Raw genomic sequence first — 25941 nt, 5'->3', positions numbered from 1 at the left:
GGCTCGGTTTGTGTTTTTTTCACGAGATGAAGATGGAGCACGGTGGCTACCAGAGAGATTAATTCGTCAGGTAAACACAGATTCTGTCTCTTCTCATAAGTATCATTCTAAAGACTAAAATTCCTCTTGTGCTTAGAATTCAGCTGGGAGTGGAAGCTCCCAGAAACGCTGTTTTCCTCTGAGCCAATTCCCCTACAGGAGGCCGGAGATTAGCTTTAGTTTTACAATTTGCATCTAAATAAAGTACCTTGACTTCTCCAAAAAGAAAATTTACATTGCTACTCTCTCATTGTTTCGATTTCTTTCTTTTCTCAAGCAGGTCAATTTACATTCTCCTGCCGGACCTGCAGGCGTGCCTTCTCCGCCCCTAAGAGCAAACAGGTGGTACTGCTAATCTCCCTTCCAAGGACATTCCAGCACGTGGCTTTCAGTCTGAGATAGGATTTAGATTTACCAAGAGAGCTAGGGAAGTAGAAATTTCATATATTTACAGAGATTAGTTCTTATTTTGATAGAGATGGGCTTAGTCCCTTAGCTGGCCTCTGGCTTTTCACCCTTGCTGTTACTGCAAGGTGTCCTTAGTTCCTCAGGCTAGGGAATAACAGGGATGAAGAGGAAAGACTTCCAGCTCCTATTTTAACCACAATCCATGGTGTTAATACTGACATAATTCTTGTCTAGGCCTTGCTAAATCTGAGGTTGACAAGTCTCATATAGAGACCGCGCATCGCTCAGAATTGCGCGTACTGATTCATAATCATATGAATACAGTTTGGGTACCGCTTGGCGCAGGAGATTACTGCGGAGGGAAGGTCCAGCTTGACCGTTTCTGAGTTCCCTGTGCGACACACCTGATTTGAAAGAGGTTGGTATCTGATTCCAGCTAAAAACCAAAAATACCTAAGGCTCTGCCTCCCCTCCCCAAAAGATACCAAGAGCCACAGATGTGAGTTGTTATAACGCTCACGGGAGGAATCAGGTCAATGTCCACCCAAGTCAAGGTTAAAGGCCCACTCATCTACGGATGAGAAAATCATTTGATCACCTCTGTTAAGCATTGCCTATTTTAACTTAATTAATAGGGGGGAGAGAGGTTGGAGACCTTACTGTCGAAAGGGCAAGCCCTTCACGGCCTCCCACCCAAATAAAAAAAAAAGCCAACTGGCCTTGTACTAGGAGCCAGCCAGTCTTGCCCCTTCTCCCTGTTTCCCTGCCTATCATCCAAAATTGCGGAGGAATATCAACTCAGTGTTATTCTAAATTTGTTTAGTCAAACTTAGCCAGGGTTCCAACGCCCTACTTAAAATGCAACCAGGTAGTTACCTATTCAGCACTAATTAGCATTATAAAGTCAGAGCCTATTCTGTTAGTGGTTTACTAGGATAATAAGGACAGTCTTAGCCAGATACAGTTTACCATTAGAAAAGTTAGGGAATCCCATGGAAACAGGTTTTTTCTTTAGCCCTAAGAACTCAGGCAGAACTATTTAGCATAGATAATTTTTCTGCCTCAGGCCAGCCCTTTCTTTTTTTTTTTTTGTTAACTAATGGGAGGAGATGTGGCCTCCCTTCCCCCAGCCTGGAACCTGCTTGCTCAAGGGTGTAGCTTCCTGCTCATTTGTCCTGCCACGCCCACTGCTGGACCCTGCCTTTGCTGCTTGGAAGAGGCACACACGTGTTCGTCCTGCTACTGGACCCTGAGTTACTTGGCGGGAAATCGGGTTCCCTCCCCCTTCCTTTATAACTGAGTGTCTGGAAATAGTAAAATTGAGCTTTGATCAGAATGTTGTCTTAGCTCCATTCTTTCTTCCGCCCCGTCTAGATTCCTCTCTTTTCAGCTCAAACTGCCATTCTCAGTTGAACCGTTCGTGTTGTGGACTGCGGGCAGGCCGCAACACCCTGCCATTCTCCCTCTGATCCTCTCTTCCCAAGAATTGTCTCAAGAAATTCCCAAGAATGTCTATAAAGAGAGAGTATGAATCTGAAAATGACAATCTAAACTTCAGCTTGGTAACACCCAGCACAGCCATGTCTAACTCAAGTGTGTCAGCCCTGTGGCTAGGACCTAATTTTGTTTTTTGGGTTTTTTTTTTTTTTGACATCCACAGAAATGTCTGATTGTTTCTTTTGTGTGTTTGTCTATGTGGGGATATCCATGCTTCTGTGTGGCTTTTGCATGTATGTGCTTGCAGATGCACTCATCTATGCACGTCCACGTGGAGGCAAAGTTTGATGTCTTCCTCTATCAACATCACCACCTTATGTTCGGAGACAAAGTCTCTCCCTGATCCTAAGGCTCCCCATGTTGGCTAGACAGGGCAGCCAGTGAGCCCCAGGGATTCCCTTGCTCTACTCCCTGCACTGGGGGTTAAAGTTCATGCTACCATGTTTGGTTTTTACACAGGGGCAGAAAATCCAAACTAAGTGCCTCATGTTTGTACAGAAAGTACTTCACTAATTGGGCCCTGTCCTCAACCCTTCTGACTGTTTCTTAATAAGAAAAATTGAATTCTGAGTTTATTAGTTTTGTTGTTTGGTTACTGTTGTTGTTGTTGTTAACATGAAACTTTCTGATACAATTAAAACATGTAAGCCATATTTTGAAGGTAAAATCTCCGTGCTGTTTCCAAATGAAAACTGATAAGTTTATTCCTGACCCCCTCACTTTTCTTAGAATCTGTATAATGATTACTATTAAGGCAAATGTTCAAAGGGAGACAAGTGTCCTTTCTAAGGAGCTCAGGTAGTCCTTTGCCTTTTTCAGAGGCAATTAAACTTAAACGATGAGCTTTAGACTCACGGAGAATTCTGCAGGAACCAACCCTATTGTCTAAGAGCAGCTTTGAAATTGTTCAGCTGTTGGTCAAGACCATCATCTTCAACTAGTGTGCTAGAAGTACACACCAGAGCACCTCTAATGGCAGCACAAAAGCTGACTCTGTGTGTGCCGATTTCAGAGCCTCGACCAAGATTCATCATCACATGAAGGAGACTCATTCTCTCTCTCCCTCAAATCTACTCACCATGTCAACGGTTCTTCTCAGCAGAGCCTAAATTCATACCCAAGACCCTAACTGCAAGAGCACATGACATAAAGTACAGCATTCCAGCCTCTGCATCAGAGAGTCAGAGGGGTTGTCTCATCCCGCTAGAGGATTCCTGAATGAAATACCATCAAAGAACCATCTGGAAAACTGTGGTGAGAGTACAGAGCAAACAGCTGCAGTGTGAGCTCTAGGACACACTGGGATTCTTTTTGGCAGACGAGTCTGGACTGATGAGAAGCACTGGGGCCACCTCGCCATCTTGGGAGAGAGGGAGGCAATTCAGCCTGAGCAGAGATATCTCTTAGATCAACAATTTGAGGGACTGAGTGTGTGACGCTCAGGAGCAAGGTGTGTGTTCAGTGTGCACAAGGCCCTAGGCTTCACACCCCACACCAAAATAGTTTGGAAAACGTAATCTTCAAATGTCTTCCTAATGACTTTTACTTTATTTCTACAACTTCTTGGATTTTATCTGAGAATGAGAAGGACAAAGATTATCACCCTACATCCAACATTTGAAAACACTAGAAAGAGAGAAATGTTTCCTCCACTGAATTCCCTCCACTCATAGGAAGAAGTGTCACTTGATATGGCAGTTGGCAAGTGGGTACCATTATATGTGTTGTTTTCCTTGTGGAATTTGTATACATACAATTAACAAACTAGAACTTAGCATGCGATACAAATGCTAATTATTTACTTCTCATTTAAATAACAACAATTAAGACATTGTTTGAGCAGTTCAGGTTTGCATATGTAAATTATGTGTCTCAACTCCTGGAAATGCACTGATCACAGCTGTATGAAAAATGGAGAGTTTATGAAATTTCCATCAGTCTTCACAGGCTAGTGCTTATGCATGCGAAATTAATTAGCATTTGCAAATTAAGAGATGGTGATTTCATTCGTGTCTACCTTTAACTTCTAGGATTGCACAATTAATCCCTGAGAGAACTTGTGAAGGATCATCGTTTAATTTTAAATCAAATCATAAAACATTTAAATTGGGCTGCACATATGTGATGGAGTGCTTCTGGCAAGCGTCTGGAGCCTTTTGACTGACAGAAGAACGATGATCACTGAGGAGCCCAGGGGTTTGTGTTGGCACAGACTTTCCCATGACTAAGCCTGCTCTTATCTTCTCTTCACCTTTTTCTTCTTTCTGGAGCATTTTAAAACTGAGTGCTGGTTTCCTTATACTAAAACCACCAGACTATCTCTGAATTTTAAAATAAGCAGAGAAAGTCATTACTTGGTGGCAGCAGTGACAAACAGGAGCTGCTCTGGTGTCTTGCCCTCATCCTCTTGCTACCAGGAACTATTTGTCCCTCTCTATAAAGGAGCATTTGTGCTCTGCTTCATTCGTCCTTAACTTACATTGAGAAATCCTTGTGCTGTCCCCTCTGTGGACATATATTGGGAGATTGTGTCATGTTGGGAAATATCCAGGGCCTAAGGAGGTAGGTCAGTTGGTAATTTGTGAAATATGTGACCCTGAGTTTCATCCCCAGAATCCACATTTAATAAAAGCACTGCGCAGGCAGAGAGGTGAATCCTTGGGGTATACTAGCCTACTTCAAGCTACAAGCCAAGGAGAGAGTTTGGTTTCCAACACCTGTTACACAGCTGACAACCTCTCGCTCTGGGGTATCTGATGCCTTCTTCTGGCCTCTCTGAGCTCCTCCACCCTCATATGCATACATACACACGCACACACAAACACACACATAATTAAAAATAAAATAAATCTTTAGAAATATCATTTTAAAACTGAATTAGATTCTGAAGGCAGATAATACATCAGATACACATTTCACAAACCAGCAAATTTGTAATAGCCGAAACCAAGTTGGCATTCATAACACTGTGATATTTCTATTGAATAAAAATCTTTGGAACAAGTTAAGAAAATACTGAAGAGTGACATAATCAGATGTCACTTTTTATATTGATGAAAATAAAGACAAAAGGAACAAACACATGAGAAACGTAGCAGCTTTAATTCCAATTGTTATTTTTCTGTTTGCAGAAGAGTCCGCCTTATTTTCCCATAGAGGACCCGTCTCTATCAGTTGAAAGCAGGGCAAAGACATACGATTTCTTGCAGCAGTTTGAGGTATCCAGAAAAATGACTTTACAGTGTCTCCTTCAAAGGCTTCTTCTGTACAAGAAAATTCCTCACAGAAGACAAAAAACAGTCACTGTTCAAAAGCAACATGGCTGGATGGGAAATATCAGTAGCATGTGTGAATCCCTCTGGGAACGCATCAGCAGGAACAGGCTGCAATTTAACTACTAAACGAGCAAAGTAAATGACTGCAGAGAGAGCCCCTTCGGAAAGAGCAGCCTACCAGCATGGCTCACTGGTGTTCCTCAGGCTGTCCCCCGGGCTTGTGGTTTTCCTCTAATGGACAAACTGCTGACTACCATGACTGTAAGCACCCATGTCTGCCACACACCATCTGCTGCTTCACTCAGAAAGATGGCCTCCACACTTTCTGTGAGCATTAGGAACTTTCAAAGTGCCTTGCCTTCACTCCTGCTGTTCCTTCTCCCTACAATGGCTCGCTCGTATTTCCACCCTGGGAGAAAGCCTACTTATTCTTTCAGATCCTGTTTGCTCCTTGCTTTGAGAGGTTTTTTTCTCTAGACATTCACCCTGCCTCTCCCAAGGCACTTAAGAGTAATCAGCTAACCACGGAACTTTAGTGACAGTCTAAATTGTATCCTCCCCACCCCACCCCCAAACCTTCAAATGTTGGATTTAAAAAAAAAAATCTACTGTGTTTACATACATACATTCACCTGCAGGTGCCTGGAAGCCAGAGGGGTTTTTAGATGCCCTGTTCTACCACACACCACTCCATTCTCTTGAGGCAAGATCTCTTTATTGAATTCAGACCTAGGCAGCCAACAAGGCCCAGCATTCCTCCTGTCTTTAATCCTAACATAGTACTAACTGCACGCACATTTAAGCATACCCTTATTTTATGTGAATGCTGGGAATTTATATTATTGTCCTAATGTTCATATAGCATGATTCTTGTGCACTGAACCATGTCCCTGTACACTGAAGTTTTAAAGCTGAATAACACATAAAGTGGTTATATGTGGAGTTACAGTAGTGGATGCTAAATCAGGTTATTAAACCACAATCCAATATTCCTGTAGTTCTTATTAAGAGGTTAGGAGCCATACCTTGAGGGAAGACAGGATGTAGACATAGTCAGAAAATGGCCATCTATAAATCAAAAAGAACGTCTCAGATGGTACCACCTGTGCACAGACCTTGAAAGTTTGGCCTCCCAGATGGAGAAAATCTGTCTTTGTAGTTTAAAGTACTCAGCCTCATGTACTTTGTTATAACAACCAAAGCTGACAGATGCACCATTTTCTCTTCTTTAGAATGAGCCAATATCAAGGGCGTGCATACATTAATCTCACAATGTGTGCCAAACAGTTATTTACTGAAAATGACCCTGAAGAGAACAGAGAAATGAAGTCAAGACAGCAATGCAGGTGTTAAAGGTACTACTGCAACTGCAGGGAAAGAAGGAAGAAAGAAAGAAAGAGACCAATGCTCTTTGCTCATTATAAACCTGAGTTTTCAACTGAAAGATTAAGATGATGTAACAAAGAAGGAGGAGGAAGAGGAGGAGGAGGAGGAAGAGGAGGAGGAGGAGGAGGAGGAGGAGAAAAAGAAGAAGAAGAAGAAGAAGAAGAAGAAGAAGAAGAAGAAGAAGAAGAAGAAGAAGAAGAAGAAGAAGAAAAAGAAAAAGAAAAAGAAAAAGAAAAAGAAAAAGAAGCATACTTCTAGATAGACTAACAAAACTAAGATAGATTTTTTAAGTCCTCTATTTTAGAAGCTATCTACTTTTTTGCATCTAACAATTATTCTGGCTTCACAAAATCTTGACTTATATGTAAAATATGTTACCAATTACTGAGAGCTAATTATAACTATGTCATAACACTAGGTGTTATAGCTTTCTATGAGAACAAAAAAATATGGGGGGAGTCACTAATGAGTATCTTGGTTAGAACAGAGCTATCAGATGTATCAGATGGCTGGATATATATATATATATATATATATATGAATGGCCTGGGCATGAGGCTGTGACTACTCACATAATGGCAGAAAGAAAGAAGAGCTATACAGATGAACACAGGGGTTGATTACAGTTCTCAAAAACATCCCCTGGTAATCTGCTTCTACCAGATAGGCCCTGCCTCCTCCATAGACTCTTTGAGCACCCCATCAAATACAGAACAACATTCAACACATGATAAGCCCATGGGTAAAGCATTGCAGACTCAAACCACAGAAGGTAGTAAGGGGTCTCTGAAAGCTAGCTCTGTTGAAAAGGGGGTTTGTTGGTACTAAAAAACCAATACTGCTAGACCTGGATCAGAGCTGTATACTAGCATTTAGCAGCAATACCATATAGTAGTTTCTTACAACTAGAAAGACAGGGAAGTACTTAACAAAAGGTGTCATATTGGAGCAATATTGGGAAATAAACAATGACATACAAAGAAAAATTCCTTTTTCTTGATGAGAAAGAAGGCATATTTAGGAAAATTTTATAGAGAAGATAACATTTGAACTCTCTTTAAAGGTATTTTATAGATTTTGTGGTAGTTTGAATATGCTGACCCATGGGAAGCAGCACTACTAGGAGATGTGGCCTTGTTGGAATAGGTGTGGCCTTGATGGAGGAAGTATGTCACTGTGTGGGTGGGCTTGAAGTTCCTATGCTCAGGCTCTCAGTGCAGAAGAAAGCCCCCTCCTAGCTGCCTCAGGAACAGGCTCTCCTCCTGGCTACCTTCCTATCAAAATGTAAAACTCTCCTTCTAGTACCATGTCTACCCAAACACTGCCATGCTCTCCACCATGATAATAATGGACTGAACCTCTGAACTGTAAGCTAGCCCCAGTTAAATATTTTCCTTTATAAGAGCTGCCTTGGTCATGGTGTCTCTTCACAGCAATGAAACCCTAAGACAGATGTCCCACTAGCATACCTCTAAAATCTCAAGAAACACCACATATGAGGGAGGAGAAATGTAAAATCCGGAAGTTGGGGAGGACTGGAGGAAAACTCTGTCTTCTGAACATGGCAGGACCACTGCACTCATGAACTACCAGCAGCCATGGCTGTCCACACAATATCAACATCATGGCATAGAAGGGTGAGGAGGGAAAGAAAAGGTTCCCCTGGCTGGGGAGCAATTGACAGTAGGTGACTATTGAAGGTGATGGTCAACTTTTTGTAGGGGTGTGGCTGTTGTCAGGTTAACCATGTTCCAGTAGATGGTTCCATAATCATGTACATGTATTGACAGCACTAATTGACTCAATAGGCTATGAGAGAGAGAGAGAGAGAGAGAGAGAGAGAGAGAGAGAGAGAGAGAGAGAGAGAATACAGAAAATGTAAAACAGACATGAAGTTTTTCAGAAGGGAGATCCAGGAGAAGTTGGGGGCAGTTATGAACATATCTACAAAAGTATCAAGGAATACATTTTAAAATAGTTTGTCAAAAGATGAGTACATTCCAGGACAGCCAGGGCTATACAGAGAAACCCTGTCTTGAAAAACCAAAAAAAAAAAAGGTGATTATGTAAATAAAACAAGTATTTGTGAAAAATTAGCATTTTTGTTCAGGTGTCTCCCTTTTCTAGAATATTCCATCTTTACCTAGATACTGACGAATGCGGAATGCTTTTGAAGAACACAACAAAGAAAGAGCCTTTCTTTGTTAGATGAAAGGGCATACACCAAACAAAGGCATGGAAGTACACATTATAATTTCTGAAGTATTTGTCATCTCAGTCAAGAGTGCACCATAGACCAAAGGACATTTGATCTAGTTGGAGGAGGGGTGAGTGGCATACAGGGTATGATCAATGAATGGAAAACAACAGTGAGTCTGGGACATCCAGGATGAATGAGAAAAACACTGAACCTAGGACACCCAGGATGAATGGGAAAGCATGAATCTGGGATGCCCAGGATGAATGGGGAAAGCAGTGAGCCTAGAATGCCCAGGATGAATGGGAAGACATGAGCCTAGGACACCCAGGATGAATGGGAAAACATGAGCCTAGGATGCCCAGGATGAATGGGAAAACATGAACCTAGGACACCCAGGATGAATGGGAAAGCATGAGTCTGGGATGCCCAGGATGAATGGGAAAACATGAACCTAGGACACCCAGGATGAATGGGAAAGCATGAGTCTGGGATGCCCAGGATGAATGGGAAAGCATGAGTCTGGGATGCCCAGGATGAATGGGGAAAGCATGAGTCTGGGATGCCCAGGATGAATGGGAAAGCATGGGTCTAGGATGCCTAGGTGTCAGCTTGAGTACAACACTGTTTTAGGGTCAAAGCTGTAAATATGAGCAATGGTCAGAGCAAAGCAGAGTAAACCCAGCATACTTGGCTCCCTAAGAGCAAAGAGACAAAATGTTTCAAGAGTAAGACATGAATGACTTACTATTCCCATTATTCATACCTTGGTAAGTTTATGTTAACTTGATGCAAACTAAAGTCATCTGAGAGGAGAGAACCTCAATTAAGAAAATGCCTCCGTAAGATTGGGGTGTATGCAGACTTGTAAGGTATTTTCTGAATTGGTGATCGATGGCTGGGGCCCAGCCCATTATGATGGTACCATCCCTGGGCAGATGGTCCTGAGTTCTATAAGAAAGCAGGCTGAGCGATGAGCCAATAAGCAGCCCCTCCACGACCTCTGCATCAGTTCCTGCCTCCAGGTTCCTGCTCTGTTTGAGATCCTGTCGTGACTTCTCCAGTGATAAGCAGTGATGTGAAAGTGTAAGCCAAGTAAATCCCTCCCTCTTCAACCTGCTATTTGGTCATGGTGTTTTATTAAAGCAATAGAAACCCTGACGGAGATATATGGGAACCTATAATTGCCAAACCCTAGCGGTTCAAACCTTGGGTGGCTCTCATAACCAAACTTCATTTCTCTCTCATGACAGCTTTTAGTCATGGATCATATCTGAAGTGTGCTGACTTAATTTCAGAAACAAGCCTGAAGACACAGCCCTTCTCCTCTCAGACACACCAGTCTTAGAGTCAAGTTAAGAAGGACCTACCTGATGTGATGATGTGTTGTGGTGTGATGTCATGTGATATGATGTCATGTGATGTGATAGCATGTGCCATGTGCATACAGATGCACGTGAGCATTTGTGTATACACAGAGGCCAGGTTTAAGTCTCATTCCACAGCATGCCATCTTCCCCACTACTTTTTGAGGCAGGGTCTCTCTGGTGTTAAACTTGCCAATTATAACTAGGTTTGCTGGCCAGGAAGTCCTAAGGGTCTGCTGTCTCTGCATCCCCAAACTAGGTTCACAAGCATGCACCACCATGAAAGCATTTCCATTTGGGTTCTGGGAATCAAATCAGGTCCCTGTGCTCATAAAATGAGTAACTCACAAGGTGAACTGTCACCTCAAGATCAGGGCCTACAGAATTGGTCAAATCTAACTTCAGGTGACTTGTATCTAGTTATGCACCTAGAAGGAGCCATAGACAAATTACAGTGTGCCAGTCCCTGTCCCCCAACTATCATATAATTCTAATGACAGCCTTTTGGATACAATGGTAGTGTTGACATTGTACTAACATTATTGATTTTATGTTGATTTTGATTAAAATAATAATAATAATAAGGCCTTCCTAAACCTCTGTTAACCAGGGTTTTGAGGTAGCAGCTCCTCTCCAAAGATACTAGTAAAACCATCACTGAGAACCGAGGAGGCGAGGACCTGAAGGAGATTCATCTCCACATTTCCTAGGCTATAGTTTGGTAGGCACGCTAAGGAGGGTGGTGGCTCCTGTAAATGAAGCAGAGCAAGGAAGGTAAGACAGAACAGATCCGGGGAGTGGGTCTTAGGGTAGGTCTCCTAGGAAGAAGGGAGCTCTTACCGTGGCCAGCAAGGCAATGGAAGAAAAAGAGTCAGGTCACCGTGTGTTTATGATGGCATTGACCCATTCTTCTCTTGCAGGTTTCTTCTGGGGCAAGTGCATGAGGTTTAGTCAAGGGTATTTACCCCAGTATTGTTAGATATCCCAACTATCGGTAAAAAGTGTTTCCAAAGTTAATTAAAAAAGAAAATTTCTACAAAATTCATTCCATGTCATGCGTTATAACTATGTCTCAAACATAAAATATAAAAGATGTTTTTCACCCATGTCTCAAGTTCTGGTTGACTATGAAGTTACAGCTTGACATACTGTAAACTCGGCTGATGGGCTCTAAATATTTATTGAAGAATTTGTTTCACCTGTAGAATGAACTCCACAGGTCAGAAGTGGGGTCGTAGGAATGAGTTACTGAAACTAGCTATGAAGGTCAAATACTACCAGAGGAAGAACAATTTTCACGGGTCAGTTTGCTTTAAGAGGAAGCGGGTAAGACTTACTTAGAATCAATGGTACTGGGAAGTATCACCCAGGAAGATGCCATCCTCTGATTCCCAGAATTCAAATTGAAGAGAAGAGAAATGACCGATGGCCTTGAAGCCACTCCAGTTCTTCTTCAGGACAACTATATGCAGTTGTAGTATCAGATGCCATAAGGCCTTGTTCCCTAAAACTTCCCAAAACTGAAGCAATCCACAGCATTCTTGCGAAGAGAGGACATTTTCTCAAGTGGGTTTGCACGTTTAAGGCAAGAAGGATCTGCCCAGCAGCACTGGTTCTAAGCTGTACCTTGTCTGTTCTCTAGTGGAAAGTTCAACCACAGGCTGGTATGTTCTTTCCTGTGTCTGAAAACCACATGCATCTCAGTAAAAACATTAAAGCACACAATGAAATGGAAGACTTTCAGCTACAAAGCTGCCTGTCTTTGCAAATGGAAACACCTTCCTTTCTGACGCCGTGAGCATGACCGAGGGCTAGATATCTTCTGTTTTTTTTGTTTTGTTTTGTTTTGTTTTGTTTTGTTTTGTTTTGTTTTTTTAGCTAGTTAGTCTTGGCTGAACACAAATCTCATTTCATTGTCCAACATGAAAACAAAGAGCCAATCTGTGTCAGCATTACATTATTTGGGATCTTAAGAATTTTTTTCCCCAGTAGAAAGGACCATTCTTGACACCATCATTTTGGTTTACAGACAGTGGTGGACACTGAAGCCCAGATGTGAGTTCATGAGTCTTCACAGTTTGTCACTAATGGTGACAGCAATCACAGATTGGGAATTCTGGATCACCGCACTGCTCACGTGTGCATGCTGTGTGTGTGTGTGTGTGTGTGTGTGTGTGTGTGTGTGAGAGAGAGAGAGAGAGAGAGAGAGAGAGAGAGAGAGAGAGAGAGAGAGCTTGTTTGCTGGTATACATGTGCTTGAAGATGTGTGTGCATTTCTGTGCATGTGGAGGCCAGATAATATCTTTGTCAGACATTCTCCATTTTATTTTTTTGAGACAATTCTCTTACTGACCCTGAAGATGACTTATCTCACTAGGCTGGCTGGCCAGTGGGGCATATATTCTCATAATCCTGCTTCATTACCAATAAGCACCATGCCAGACTGTCTACATGGGTGCTAGAGATCCAAACGTATGTCCTCATGTAGGTCATTTTGAAATGAGAAAGTAAACAAGATCTGATTGTATTTCTCTAAAGGCACAGTCTGGAAACTCCCTCCACGTGTCTGTCTGTCTGTCTTCCTTAGCAACACCAAGCTTTCTCAGCGCCTAGCGTACAGTGATGTACTTCCTATAATAAAGGACATGCATCTCGAAATTCACACGTGGAAGCAAGAGAAGCTGAGGGTGGAGCCAGGTGATGGAGTGAGGTCTGACACTGCAGAAGAGCATCCTGGGTGGCTGCTAGATAAAGGTTCCTTGTGTGCGATACAGGTGTGCATGTTCATGTGTGGAGGCCAATGTATGACCTGCAGTGTCGTGTCTCAGAAGCCACCCACCTTGTTTTGAGATTCACTGGGATCTAGGACTGACCAATTCACCTAGTTTGGCTGGCCAGGGTGAACATGAGGGATGCTCTTATTGCTACTGAGATTACAACAGTGCAGCACCATGCTTAGCTTTTTCAAGTGGATGCTTTGGATCAAACTCAGATCCTCGTGTTTGCGTGGCTAGCACTTTATTGATGGGAGCCTTGGCCCAAGTCACACTTGGAAGATTTATATTCCAGCAACAGATCCTGTCTGGGTTATCTATCATCTATCTCAGAAGGCTGCCTAACGTAGTGCAGGTAGGTGGCACTCATCACTCAGGGAACTAAGCTAGTCAGTGAAATGGTTCTTGGTGAGGAAAAGAAATAGTACAAAACAGAAATAATACTGAAGAGAGGCCAGCAAAACAGTGTGGCATTCCCCTGTTCCCATTGCGAGAATTGTTTTAAAGCAAAACAGACAAATGTTCTTAAATAAATCTCATCTCTTAACCTAGCTCTTTGGATGCTCAATGCTCTAAAAGAACAGAGCTAGGGGCTGAAGAAATGGCCCAGTAAGTAGAAAGTAGAGTGCTTCTTGTAGTGTGTGTGTGTGTGTGTGTGTGTGTGTGTGTGTGTGTGGTGTTGCATGCACATAAACTTCATGTATGTGGGAGAGTGTGCACATATGCATATGTGTATGTAGGAGACAAAAGGCAAAAGCCATTTGTATCTTACTGAGGGAAACACCACGTCTGCAGCTTTGCAACACTTTCAACAACTTCAGTAAAGAAATACACTCAAGTCGGTGGTCACCCCAGGATGGAACATCAGGGGTCCAGTACCCCAGTTAAGGAGCCTTTGACAATTGATAGCTGTTGTGGGGTAGTCAGTTTTCTTTAGAGGTATGGTTCCTGGCAGGCCCACCCTCTGAAGTGCCTCACTCCATGCCTGTCTGAGTAGCCCTGAAGTTGTTGACAGTGTTGCAAAGCTGCAGACGAGTTTCCCTCAGCAAGGTACAAATGGCTTTTGCCTTTCATCTCCTACATACACATATGCATATGTGCACACTCTCCCACATACATGAAGAAGTTTATGTGCATGCAACACCACACACTCATACACACACACATGCACACACACACACACACATTGGGTTATAATCAAAACAAAACAAAAAAGACATGAAGCGGGGGCAGGTTCAGGGTGAGGTAGATCTCAGAGGGGTCACAAAGAGGTTTAGGGGGAGGTAGGATACATACATATACATATACGTATACGTGTGTGTATTATATACATAATATAATATATATGAAAAGAAATATAGGAGAAACTGAAGGATTTTGAAAACAAGTTTCTTCAAATATCTTTATCAGCCTCTAAGACTCGTATTTCTAAGCCTCTTTGCCCAGCTCATTAAAATTTCCTGAAAGTCCTTTTCTACTTTATTCTTTGTGTCATAGCCACAAGCATGACCTTCCAAATGATGAAACTGAGTGGCCACTGAGACCATTTGTCCTTTCTGCATTTTTGAGATTTGCTCCAGTTGCACGCTGACATTAGAAGCCTTTTACCCAAGTTGGAATAAGTTCCTTTAAAAAAAAAAAAACTCTTTGAGGCATTTGTCCACTGAGTCCAAAGTGGAATTCAGAATATTCTGAACATTTTTGGTATTTGACCATTTTGCATTTTTATGATATGCTCTGTACAGGCACAGTGCTAGGACAAAGGAAACGACAGAAAGAGAACATAAGAACAAATGGAATCGGGGTAGGGAGACTCTGAGAGGAAGAGGCACTGGGAAAGCCTTCAGGAGCTGGCAGAGGCCCTAGCAGTGAGGGCCAGAAAGACCCATTGGCAGCACGGTGTGGCACTCTTTCACACACCAGACTGAAATGACACAGAATGTTTCAGTGACTTGCTGAGAGCCTACTGTGCTTAAGCTTGACTTGTTGGCATTGTGAATAGCAGAGAGAAGGAAGAGTTAATATGTTTGTCTCCTTGTTTCTGATAAAGGAAAATCCCTTGACTTGCAACAGCAAGCCCCTGGCCATCAAAAGCTCTCTGTCTCTCTATCTTTCTTGTCTTTCTCTGTCTCTGTATGTGTCTGTGTGTGTTTCTGTGTGTATGTCTGAGAGTGTGTGTGTGTATGTCTATGTATGTCTATATGTCTGTGTTTGTGTGTGTGTGTCTGAATGCATGCACATGGACTTCATGTATGTGGGAGAGTATGCACATATGCATACATATATGTAGAGAACAGAGGCACAATGGCTGATGACATCCTCTACTGCCCTCTATCATACTTTTTGTGACAGGGTGCTTTCACTGAACTTAGAGATCACCTATTGGCTAGACTCCCTGAGCAATGAGCTCCTGGGGTCCTCCCGTTTCCACCCTCACTGCTGGGATTGCAGATGCATGGGGCCACACCCAGTTTTTACCTGGCTGCTAGGGATCCTGATGGAAGGTTTCATGCTTCTGCAGCAAGCATTCCACCCACTGAACCATCCCCCCAGTCCTGGAAATTTTGTTTATTGAATTGCCATAAATCGCAGACACCTGCATGAGCTTTCACAAAGTGACCATCCTCTGTGACAAGTCCACAAAAGCCACCATAAACATCCGACTTCTTCCCTAGGCCCTCCACATCTCATCTCCTCAAACGTAGTAACTCCTGTTCTCACCTCACAGTGTGAATTCACCAATTCACCCACCTTGATTTTGAACTTCCAGCAAATGACTCCACATAGGATGTGTCCTTTTCAACCTTGCCTGGCATTGTATTCGCAAGCTTTTGATTTTGGAATTTCACGCCACAGTTCTTCATCAATGGTCACTGCTACAGTTTCAGTTGATTGGCACAGCACAATTTTGTGATGCACTTGCCTTGCTTGGGGGGGGGGGGGTGGATTCCAAGGAGTGCTATAGGGACCATGCCACACATGCCTTGCCCTACATATGAGCACACTTCTATGCCTTGTGTACCCACAGGACACTGGCTCCTCGTATGCTTTGCATTAGTGGCCATTGTGGAAAGTGTAATAATTAGCGTCAGAATTCCACTTTCTCCACACCCATCACATAGTGTACACAATACACCCACTGTGTCCAGGGGTTTACAAAGTAGAGCATGAAATTTCTGGAATTTTCTCTCATAGCAGAGAAATACGTGGGATAATTTAAGTGTAGAGGCATGGAAGAGACCTGCATTCTCTCCACACGCAATGGCGAGGAAGAAAATAAAATATGTGGTCCTGCAAAAGAGAATGATGGCAGAGAAGATTGGAGAAACAAATATGTTAACAACAATTTCCTTAAAAATTATTTTAATATATTGCCACTCTATCAAGCAGGCAAAGCCCCAGAAACTCTGGGCTGCTTCAGCTCATTGTACAAGTTTATTAGTTGGTTGGTTTGTTTTTAGCTCAGGTTTTGCTTCAGTCCTCCTTCTCTCTCTCTCTCTCATATCTCTCTATTGTGTGTGTGTGTGTGTGTGTGTGTGTGTGTGTGTGTGTGTTTTCTTTCTTTGTTTTAGTTCAGGTTCTTACTATATTCCTTGGAAAAGTGCAAGCTTGGTAGCATGTCCATAGGTATCCTGGCTAGGTGCACCTTCCTCAGTTTACCCAGCAGCCATTTTAAGTTGAAATTTTAAGTATATTTAAGCCCCTTGGGCATGTGATATCACATGATGCAAAGGTTCTCAAGGAACGTTGGGTTTTTTTGTTTGGAGAGAAACTTTATTAATTTATTATTTAATCCCTCACTTTCACATCCCTTCCCAATTCTTGTAATCCACAAATTTAGTTCACCTGGCAGATCAATATTTAAGTCTTTAGGCCAGAGCCAAAGCCTCAAACTGAACACACTTACTCCAGCTTTCTTTCCTCTGCAGTGGAAACTGTTTAAACCAAGTTACATTTGTGGGGTTGGCACCATGGAGTCATCTTCTGGAGCTATAGGGCAGAATGAAACAATAATCCAATCCCTTCTTTTTTTTTTGATTTTTAATATTTTTATTACATATTTTCCTCAATTACATTTCCAATGCTATCCCAAAAGTCCCCCATAGCGCCCCCCCCACTTCCCTACCCACCCATTCCCATTCTTTTGGCCCTGGCATTCCCCTATATTGGGGCATATAAAGTTTGCAAGTCCAATGGGCCTCTCTTTCCATTGATGGCCGACTAGGCCATCTTTCGATACATATGCAGCTAGAGACAAGAGCTCCGGGGTTCTGGTTAGTACATCATGTTGTTCCAACAATAGGGTTGCAGATCCCTTTAGCTCCTTGGGTACTTTCTCTAGCTTCTCCATTGGGAGCCCTGTGATACATCCAATAGCTGACTGTGAACATCCACTCCTGTGTTTGCTAGGCCCCGGCATCGTCTCAGAAGAGACAGCTATATTTGGGTCCTTTCAGCAAAATCTTGCTAGTGTATGCAATGGTGTCAGCGTTTAGAAGCTGATTATGGGATGGATCCCTGGATACGGCAGTCTCTAAATGGTCCATCCTTTCATCACAGCTACGAACTTTGTCTCTGTAACTCCTTCCCTGGGTGTTTTGCTCCCAATTCTAAGAAGGTGCACAGTGTCCACACTTTGGTCTTCATTCTTCTTGAGTTTCATGCGTTTAGCAAATTGTATCTTATATCTTGGGTATCCTAAGTTTTGGGCTAATATCCACTTATCAGTGAATACATATTGTGTAAGTTCTTTTGTGATTGTGTTATTTCACTCAAGATGATGCCCTCCAGGTCCATCCATTTGGCTAGGAATTTCATAAATTCATTCTTTTTAATAGCTGAGTAGTACTCCATTGTGTAAATGTACCATAATTTCTGTATCCATTCCTCTGTTGAGGGACATCTGGGTTCTTTCCAGCTTCTGGCTATTATAAATAGGGCTGCTATGAACATAGTGGAGCATGTGTCCTTTTTACCGGTTGGGACATCTTCTGGATATATGCCCAGGAGAGGAATCCAATCCCTTCTTTAGGTATATCGGTTGTGAGAGTAACTTAGTAGCTAGATCCATTCACAAAAACCAAGAAGCATTCTGGTCAAGTGGCTAGAAGTCATATTTGTAACTTCAAGGAAAAGAACACATCAGGTTAAAAAAACAAACAAACAAGGATCTGGAGTGACAGCCCAACAGTTAAGAGCAGTGCTTGCTGAGAAATCGAGAGGACCTAGTACAGATCCTAGTGCATGTAGCAAGCTGACATCCTTCAAACTCCTGTATCCCCAGGTCTGATGGGCATGGAGGAAGGAGATCCTGGCTCTTGATGGCTTGTAAGGCTAGGAGTCAAGGTTTAGGGAGAGGTCCTGCCTCAAAGTAGTATGTGGAAAGTAATGGAAGAGGGTTCCCAAAGCTCTCTTCTGGCCTCCACAGATGTACAGAAACACACTAACTGCACACGGACATGTGAACACACATACACACAAACAAATCTTTCAAAAAAAAAAAAGCAACTTAAATGACATCTAAATTATAATGTGTGCAATATAGACTGCTTTGGCTTCTGACTCAAAATGGATAAAGTCTGCTATGACTTAAACAGTTAGCTTCATATTTGGAGGTTATTAGTGATTTAAATTTTCTTTTATATACATGATTACAGTTTTCAGAATTTTTCTACGATGATTATTAGCTACCATCAAGCAATCAGGACAACTAATTTTGAAATTATTTTTTAAAAATAGGCATAAATAAAATGTTAACTGGGTTGTAAGATGATGGCTAATCTCTTTCTTCTACTTACCTTTCTCTAATGTTTCAATTGGTGCGCATATCCATAATGCCTTTCATAGGAAAATACAAAACATTAATTTTCAAAACACATCTATGGAATATGATCTGTGTTAGCTTCAGGAGTTGCTGGGCAAATTCCTGAGGTACTAAGTGGATAGATCCTGGCTGTATGAGTCTCTTGCTGTGTGAGTCTTTGCTAAGTCACTTGCCCACTCTGAACCTCGATGCTCTCATCAGTGACGTGTGAAGAACACCCGTATTATAGGACTGTTATAGCTGCCAATAAGCTCACAGGCTTATAGGATACTGGGTATTAGTGGCCGAGCAAGCATAGTTGTGAATTCGAAGTGCATCCTCCCATTGCTGACAGTCTTAGGGATGAAGCACTTTTATGAGCTGTTCTCAACATGTGGGTCAGGACATGTTGAGGGGGGTGGAATGACCGTCTCACAGGGGTTGCCTGAGACCAACAGAAAACACAGATATTTATGTTACAGTTCTTAGCAGTAGCAAAGGTAGAGTTATGAGGTAGTAATAAAAATAATGTTATGCTGTAGAGATTTTTAGCTGTTCTACCATCCTTCCAAAATCCCAATGTAACATAAATACCCCCCCCTTCACTGACTTTAAAGCAGACCTGTGAAAGGGGGAATCTGTGCATTAATGGGACATTTGCATACTATTTAGAAAATAAACACCTATTCTGGTTTCAAATACCTTTGATCTTTAAGCACCACACCCACATTGAGTTCTGATGACATAAAAGGACTGTTCATTTGCTTCTCATTGTTTTGAAGATGCACGAGGGCATGAATATGAGCTGCTGATACGATTGCCTATGTAGGACACATTTCCACTCCATTTTCACAGTATTTTTCTCGTTCGTTATCATCATCACCACCACCACCATCATCATCATTTTGAGAGTCCTAGCTGTCCTAGAATTCACTGTGTAGATGAGTCTAGCCTCAAACTCACAGAGATTCACCTGCCTCTGCCTCCCAGGTACTAGGATTAATGGCTCATGCCACCATGCCTGGTTGGCTTACTATTTTTTCCAATTTTTTATTAGGTATTTTCTTCATTTACATTTCAAATGCTATCCCAAAAGTCCCCCATACCCCCCCCCCACTCTCCTACTCACCCACTCCCACTTCTTGGCCCTGGTGTTCCCCTGTACTGGGACATATAACGTTTGAGTGAGGTAACCCAATCACAAAAGAACTCACATGATATGTACTCACTGATAAGTGGATATTAACCCAGAAACTTAGAATACCCAAGATACAATTTGCAAAAGAAAAAAAAAAAAACATGAAACTCAAGAAGAACGAAGACCAAAGTGTTTGCCCCTTCTTAGAATTGGGAACAAAACACCCATGGAAGGAGTTACAGAGACAAAGTTTGGAGCTGAGACGAAAGGATGGACCATCTAGAGAATGACGCACCCGGGGATCCATCCCATAATCAGCCACCAAATGAAGACACTATTGTATACACCAGCAAGATTTTCCTGAAAGGACCCTGATAGAGCTGTCTCTTGTAAGGCTATGCCGGTGCCTGGCAAACACAGAAGTGGATGCTCACAGTCAGCTATAAGATGGAACACAGGGCCCTCAGTGGAGAAGCTAGAGAAAGTACCCAAGGAGCTAAAGGGGTCTGCAACCCTATAGGTGGAACAACAATATGAACTAACCAGTACCCCCAGAGCTCGTGTCTCTAGCTGCATATGTATCAGAAGAGAGGCCCCTTGGTCTTGCAAACTTTATATATATATATATATATATATATATATATATATTTTTAATGAGTAAAATGGAAATTAAGATTCTCCTCCCTGAGTCCCAAACACAGGCCATTCCCTCTGCTGCCTGCGTTTGTGCGTAGTGACAGGCAGGGGGCAAAAAAGCAAGAAAATCAAATAGCGGTGTGTGTGAATTCAAGTTGAAATAAGCAACCTATTATGAGGTTTGCCATTTGGGAATGAAGTGGAACATTTTGGGAGTGAGGACATTTGCATTGGGGACAGGAACAGAGCATCCCCCACTGCCCCACAGTATGGAACAAGATCAATGTAGCTCACAACATCAGGACCCTGACTCTCCAAGTCAGACATTCATGTTACAACTAACACAAGATGCCAAGGCATGTTTTTGTAATTCCTCAATTTAAAAAAAAATCATTTTTTATGTTCAACATAATTTTCTTTTGTAATATTTTAACTGATGTTCAGAAGGAAATAACCTCTTCCGGACATTCCACACGACTGATGACAGACACTTTCCTTTCCAACGGTTTCAATAACTGTGCAGTGTGATACGCGATGATAGGTCAGCTATCTGACCTATGAATATGAATTATTTTGCCTTCACAGTACTTTAACCATTGGAACCTATGTAAACACACATGGTTCGTTTACTGATCCAAGTCAGGATATAATTTCTACACTTGTCCTGTTTCTTCTGTGTGTTCGATAGAAAGTTTATCATGAGTTGAGAGTCAAGTTGACCAGATAAATCTTATAAATTAGTGGCTCCACAGACTTGGGGAGACAGTTCTTTAGACTCCACAGCTACACTGTAGCACCTATAAAATACAGAAGACATTATACATGCCACAGTGCTTTTAACACCACCCTGACATACCCAGGAAGGCACCGTTAGCATTAGTGAATAGTTCCCCATCAACATCTTGTCCTTAAATGAAGAAATAATACCTACCTGCCTTACCTGGCCCATGATTATAAAGTCCTTCAACATTTCTAAGCACGTCAAATGAATAAATGTCCCAATAGTGAAACTTTTAAAAATTTAACCACTCTTTCCTACTCTTAGATTAAACTGCCTTCACCTTTCACTGTACCAACTCACCCTCTACAGAGCTGAAGGCTCTTATTATCAACAGCGATGTATGCAACTTTGGTGTTGCAAACCTCTAAACTTGGGATGTGGGAATTGCTGGCAGGAAAGATCGGAAGTTCAAGGTCATCCTCAGCTATGTAATGAGTTTGGGGCCAGCCAGGGTTTTCACGACACCCTGCCTCAAGGATCAAACGCGATAAGTAAGCAGACGACAGCGACTGGAGTTTAGTGACTTCTAGCAAAATTCAAGTTTTGCTTCCAGGTTTAAAGATCTCTTTGGGAAAAATAAATGAATAGCAATAAATAAAGTTTCAGTGTAGACTGTACAGTGAATTTTTTTTTAAGCAGCAAACACTTGCCCATGTTTTGAGTTTAAAATGTCTGATTTTGTTCATGCCTCTGTCTCTTTTATCTACCCATAACTTTTACACTTTCCAAATAAATTTACACTAGCTTTCACATGTTACTTGAGTCTTTGGTTAAAGTACTCCATTGACTTCTAATTCCTTCAAGAGACTAAGGCTGGCTACTTTGCAAATAGTCTCTGACAGACTTTAGAAAGAGGATGTCTGGATGTCAAAGACCTCACAAAATCATCTGGAATGATGTCCTTCAAATGGTGGTTTCCTGTCGAAAGAAATGTCCTTGTCTCATGACACTGTCTTTAAGTTGCCTATATTTGTCACGCCCTAGTTCTCCAAAGTTCCATTGGTCTCCAAACTGAGGCTCAAACTAAGAACTGTTCTTTGTGCTCTGTATTCTGAATCCCTTATGAGGCTAATCCCAGAGAAAGGTGCAAGTGGTGGATGCGGTAGGAGATGGAGCCACAGTCTTCAGCTAAGTCCCAGAGGAAAGCACGGTGATGCCTTGGGGGCTCTTTTCCAAATTCCAAGTTGCAACAGGTCCAGGAAAAAGTCACTCTGGAGTTCCTTGGTCCTTAGCCCTCAGTGGCCAGAGTCGGAACAGCATCTTTCCCACGCAGAAGGAAGCAACTAACCCACCAGGTACTCAGTGCAATTCTGGGAAACTTCAGGGCAGACATTGAAGGAGAAAAGAAACACACAACTGAAAGTTGGGGTGTTTTTAACACAATGGGTAGAACCTTGCCACCCACACACCATCCTCTCCCGGAAATGCCATTTCCTCTTCCAGGAAACAAAGGTGTGGAGAGTTCTGAGCAGCAGCTGGGTATCTGAAACAAGGGAGACAAACTCTGATAGAAAGAAGCACTCTGCAGCCTGGGGAAGCAGAGTTAGCTCTGTACCATAAGGAGGCCAAACAGTTGACAGGTTCCCACTGCACTTGACATAGACCAAGAATACAGTTCCATGCTTTTAAACATACTGTTAAGGCCAAAATAAAATCCTTTTTCTGAGATACATGATAGAGTATTATTTCAGAAGATCCAGCTTTCAGGGTAAAGAACTTCTAACTGTTGAGCTCTCTAGTTATAGGATATCAGAATGCCACAGGCCTTCCAAACCCCGAGGTTCTAAAGCGATGGAAAACAACTACTAAAATCAGTGCTGTAGGGATGAAGGTTGTATTCAATCATGTTTAAGAGGAATACTAAAGAGTACTCAAGGTTTGAATTCTGATTCTTTCTAATCTCATAATAATATAATGTATAATAATATAATGCTGATTATATTATATAATCTTTCAAAACATTATTATTTTCATGTGTCAAGTGGGGATGACAATAATGGTTATGATGTCAGCTACTTCATTAGATTATGAAGGTAAAATGAACAATGTATGTAATTCTTCCAACCACAGGCCTACTATGTATAAGTATTTACTATGTTGCCAACATCCTGTCATTTGTATGTAACCTTTTAAAAGCAACTGAAGCCTGATTTACAGAAACAGGCTGTGGATGGTCAGTAATAGAGTCTCAACAATGTGTTTTAAATAATTAATCAGAGGACATATGAAGGTCCCTGAGCCCCTGCACATATTTAATCTCCTAAAATACTCAGTGGGAAACATAGTCATGGAGAATATGTTTCCTGACTTAAGGTATAGTTGTGAGATCATTCTGTCATTTCTCCCCAATCCAGTAGGATCTACTGAAGAAAGACTGCCTAAAGAAGCCAGTCCATTCAGCTTTGAACAAGAGGATCCTTAGCAGTCACGGCCTGGGGCAGAAATGGGGACCATCCCTCCAGCCCTTTGACCTTGTTCCCAGGCACGACACACTTTTCTGCCAAATGTAATAGCCAAAATATAATGGAGGCCTACTATGAGCCCGAATTTGATGTCCTGAGGACATCATACTTCAGGGCTGGAGCACAGCCTCTGTATTGTAAGATCCTGACTTGTGGGCTAGTTCAGTGCTTAGGTATCAACAAATGGCAAAGTGGATTAATTTTGACCAAATATTTTTGTAACCTTTAAAAATCTGTACATTGGCTTTGATGGTTCATATACATTATAGGGAAGTTTCACCATATGTGGCTTCTTAACACAGCCCCAAGTATCACCTGATCAAGTCACCAAGCACTTCCATGTCTCAGTGTGTCATTTGTAGAGTTACATTAGAAGCTGAAACTCTCCGTACCTGTGGCCATTTAAAGATGATGTATGTCAGTAACCAGAAGCCTGCTGAGGAGAACACGGAGTAGGGTGGAGTATTTAAATAATGTTACTATTTAAATTCTCATACTAATCTGGTCTTCCTGTACTCCACAACAAAAATGTAATTTTATTAAGTGCGGGAAAATCTACCACCCCTTGTTATAGAGACAATTTATGATCATCATGAACATTAGCAGCATGGCATAAAAACTCCTAAAAAGACAAATACACCCTAGTGAGGCCAAGTTGCTGCCGAAAAGCTGTACAGTTTACAAGCAGTTCAAAACATCAAAAATCACTCATAAGACTCCACCAAGAAGCCTCTATGCCACTACAGAGCTGTGCCCAAACACACTCGTAGGTAATTAAAAAGCAAACCAAAACAAAAGCAACGATTGTAAGCCCTTTGTGATGCAAAATGGATTAAATAAAACACTTCTTTCTGCCGGTGACCTTAGCCCTTCCCACTGGAGGCTCATTTATGGTTTTTCAGCTAAGCAAGAAGAGACTGCTCTCGCGCCCCCCTTTCTGGCACTCAGGCGGCTGAGGCTCTGGCGTCCGTCCGGCTTCGCGCTGCCTGCGGCGTCGTTCCCCGCCCGGTGACTGCTTCATCCAGACCTCCTGCTGCCTCCGGGTCCCAATCGCGGCAGAGCGACAAGTGGCCAGTGAGGCGTGAGGATGGAGGGTGGGGACAGAGCCAGCAGGAGGAAGGCCGAGAGCGCTCGCGGAACGCAACCAGGCGCGCGTCCCTGAGCCGGCGTGGCGAGCGCCCTCTGGCCGGTGCCGCCACCGGAGTACCTTCGGGTCGCCAAGCCCGCGCCAGTCCCCGCCATCCGAGCAACAGCGGCGCTGCTCTGGGACCGCGGCCACGACACCAGGTAGGACCCAGGGTTCCAAGTTACCACCGAGTAGTGAGCAGACTGGAGGTGCCAAAGATCGGGGCCTGAAGGGCCACCCGAATGTCCCTTGCAAGTGTTCCAGGAAAGGGTAGGGGACTGTCAGGAGTAACAGGGGTGAGAAAAAGCAAACTTTGGGGCTCCTCCGGTCTTTGGTTTCTTGTGTGCTGGCGACCTTGACCAGTGGAGGCTGGGGTCAGGGATTGAGGGGCACTTCCTTCTTCCTTTGCGTTTCCTTAGCACCCGAGGAAAGGCAGGCTAGGAAAAAGGAAACAGTTGCAACTTTATGTGTTGTCCACAAAACAAAAACAAAAACAAAACCATAGACTTGTAAGGAGTGTTTTCTGTCCTAGGAGACCTGTCCACGGAGAACACCTAGTTTTCTGGGAATTTGCTGCAGCGCTTGATTCGGGGGTTTTTGTTTGTTTTGTTTTTCAGGGGCTAGGCTGGATTTTAGGTGTTTGTTGTTTGATTTTAAAAGTTGAGGTATTCACTTCCTTACTTAGAACAAGATTATTTTCTAGCTTTGAGTGTCACATGTTAAGATGCACTTTGTTATATGCAACCTCTTTGTTCCACTGGAGTTTTAAGAGCTGGCATTATCAAAGTACCACGGGTGACTTTAATGACTCCATGTGGGCGTGGGAGAGAGGTCCAACGTCGGGCTGAATCTTAGTGATTCTGGTGTTCTCTGCAAGGGGAGCGTCACAGAGCTGCCCTGTCCTCTGGGCTGTCCTGCTACTATGTGGGCTGGCCATGGTGCTAATAAAAGATTATTCAGTGGTGACACAGCTGGGTATGTGTGGAGATGGGAGGGCGGAGGGCAGGGGTGGGGGGAGGGAGAAAGAGCTTGGGCTGTCAGTGGGAAAAATG

General features: G+C 42.7%; 1 protein-coding gene across 1 annotated transcript in view; it reads left to right on the top strand.

Annotated features, from left to right (window-relative positions):
- The first annotated feature begins 24758 nt into the window (after positions 1–24758).
- Positions 24759–25941, top strand: part of Prkcq (protein kinase C theta) — a 131210-nt gene continuing 130027 nt past the window's right edge. Inside the window, exon 1 of the mRNA XM_021155209.3 lies at positions 24759–25050. The gene's annotated coding sequence lies outside the window, so the exon portion shown is untranslated. The remainder of the gene's footprint in view (positions 25051–25941) is intronic.

Source organism: Mus caroli, unplaced genomic scaffold (assembly GCF_978045245.1).
Source record: "Mus caroli unplaced genomic scaffold, Mus_caroli_1 scaffold_2, whole genome shotgun sequence".
Classification (NCBI taxonomy): Eukaryota; Metazoa; Chordata; class Mammalia; order Rodentia; family Muridae; genus Mus; species Mus caroli.
Note: the sequence above shows the minus strand (reverse complement) of the source record. Positions and strands in the feature narration are given on the sequence as shown.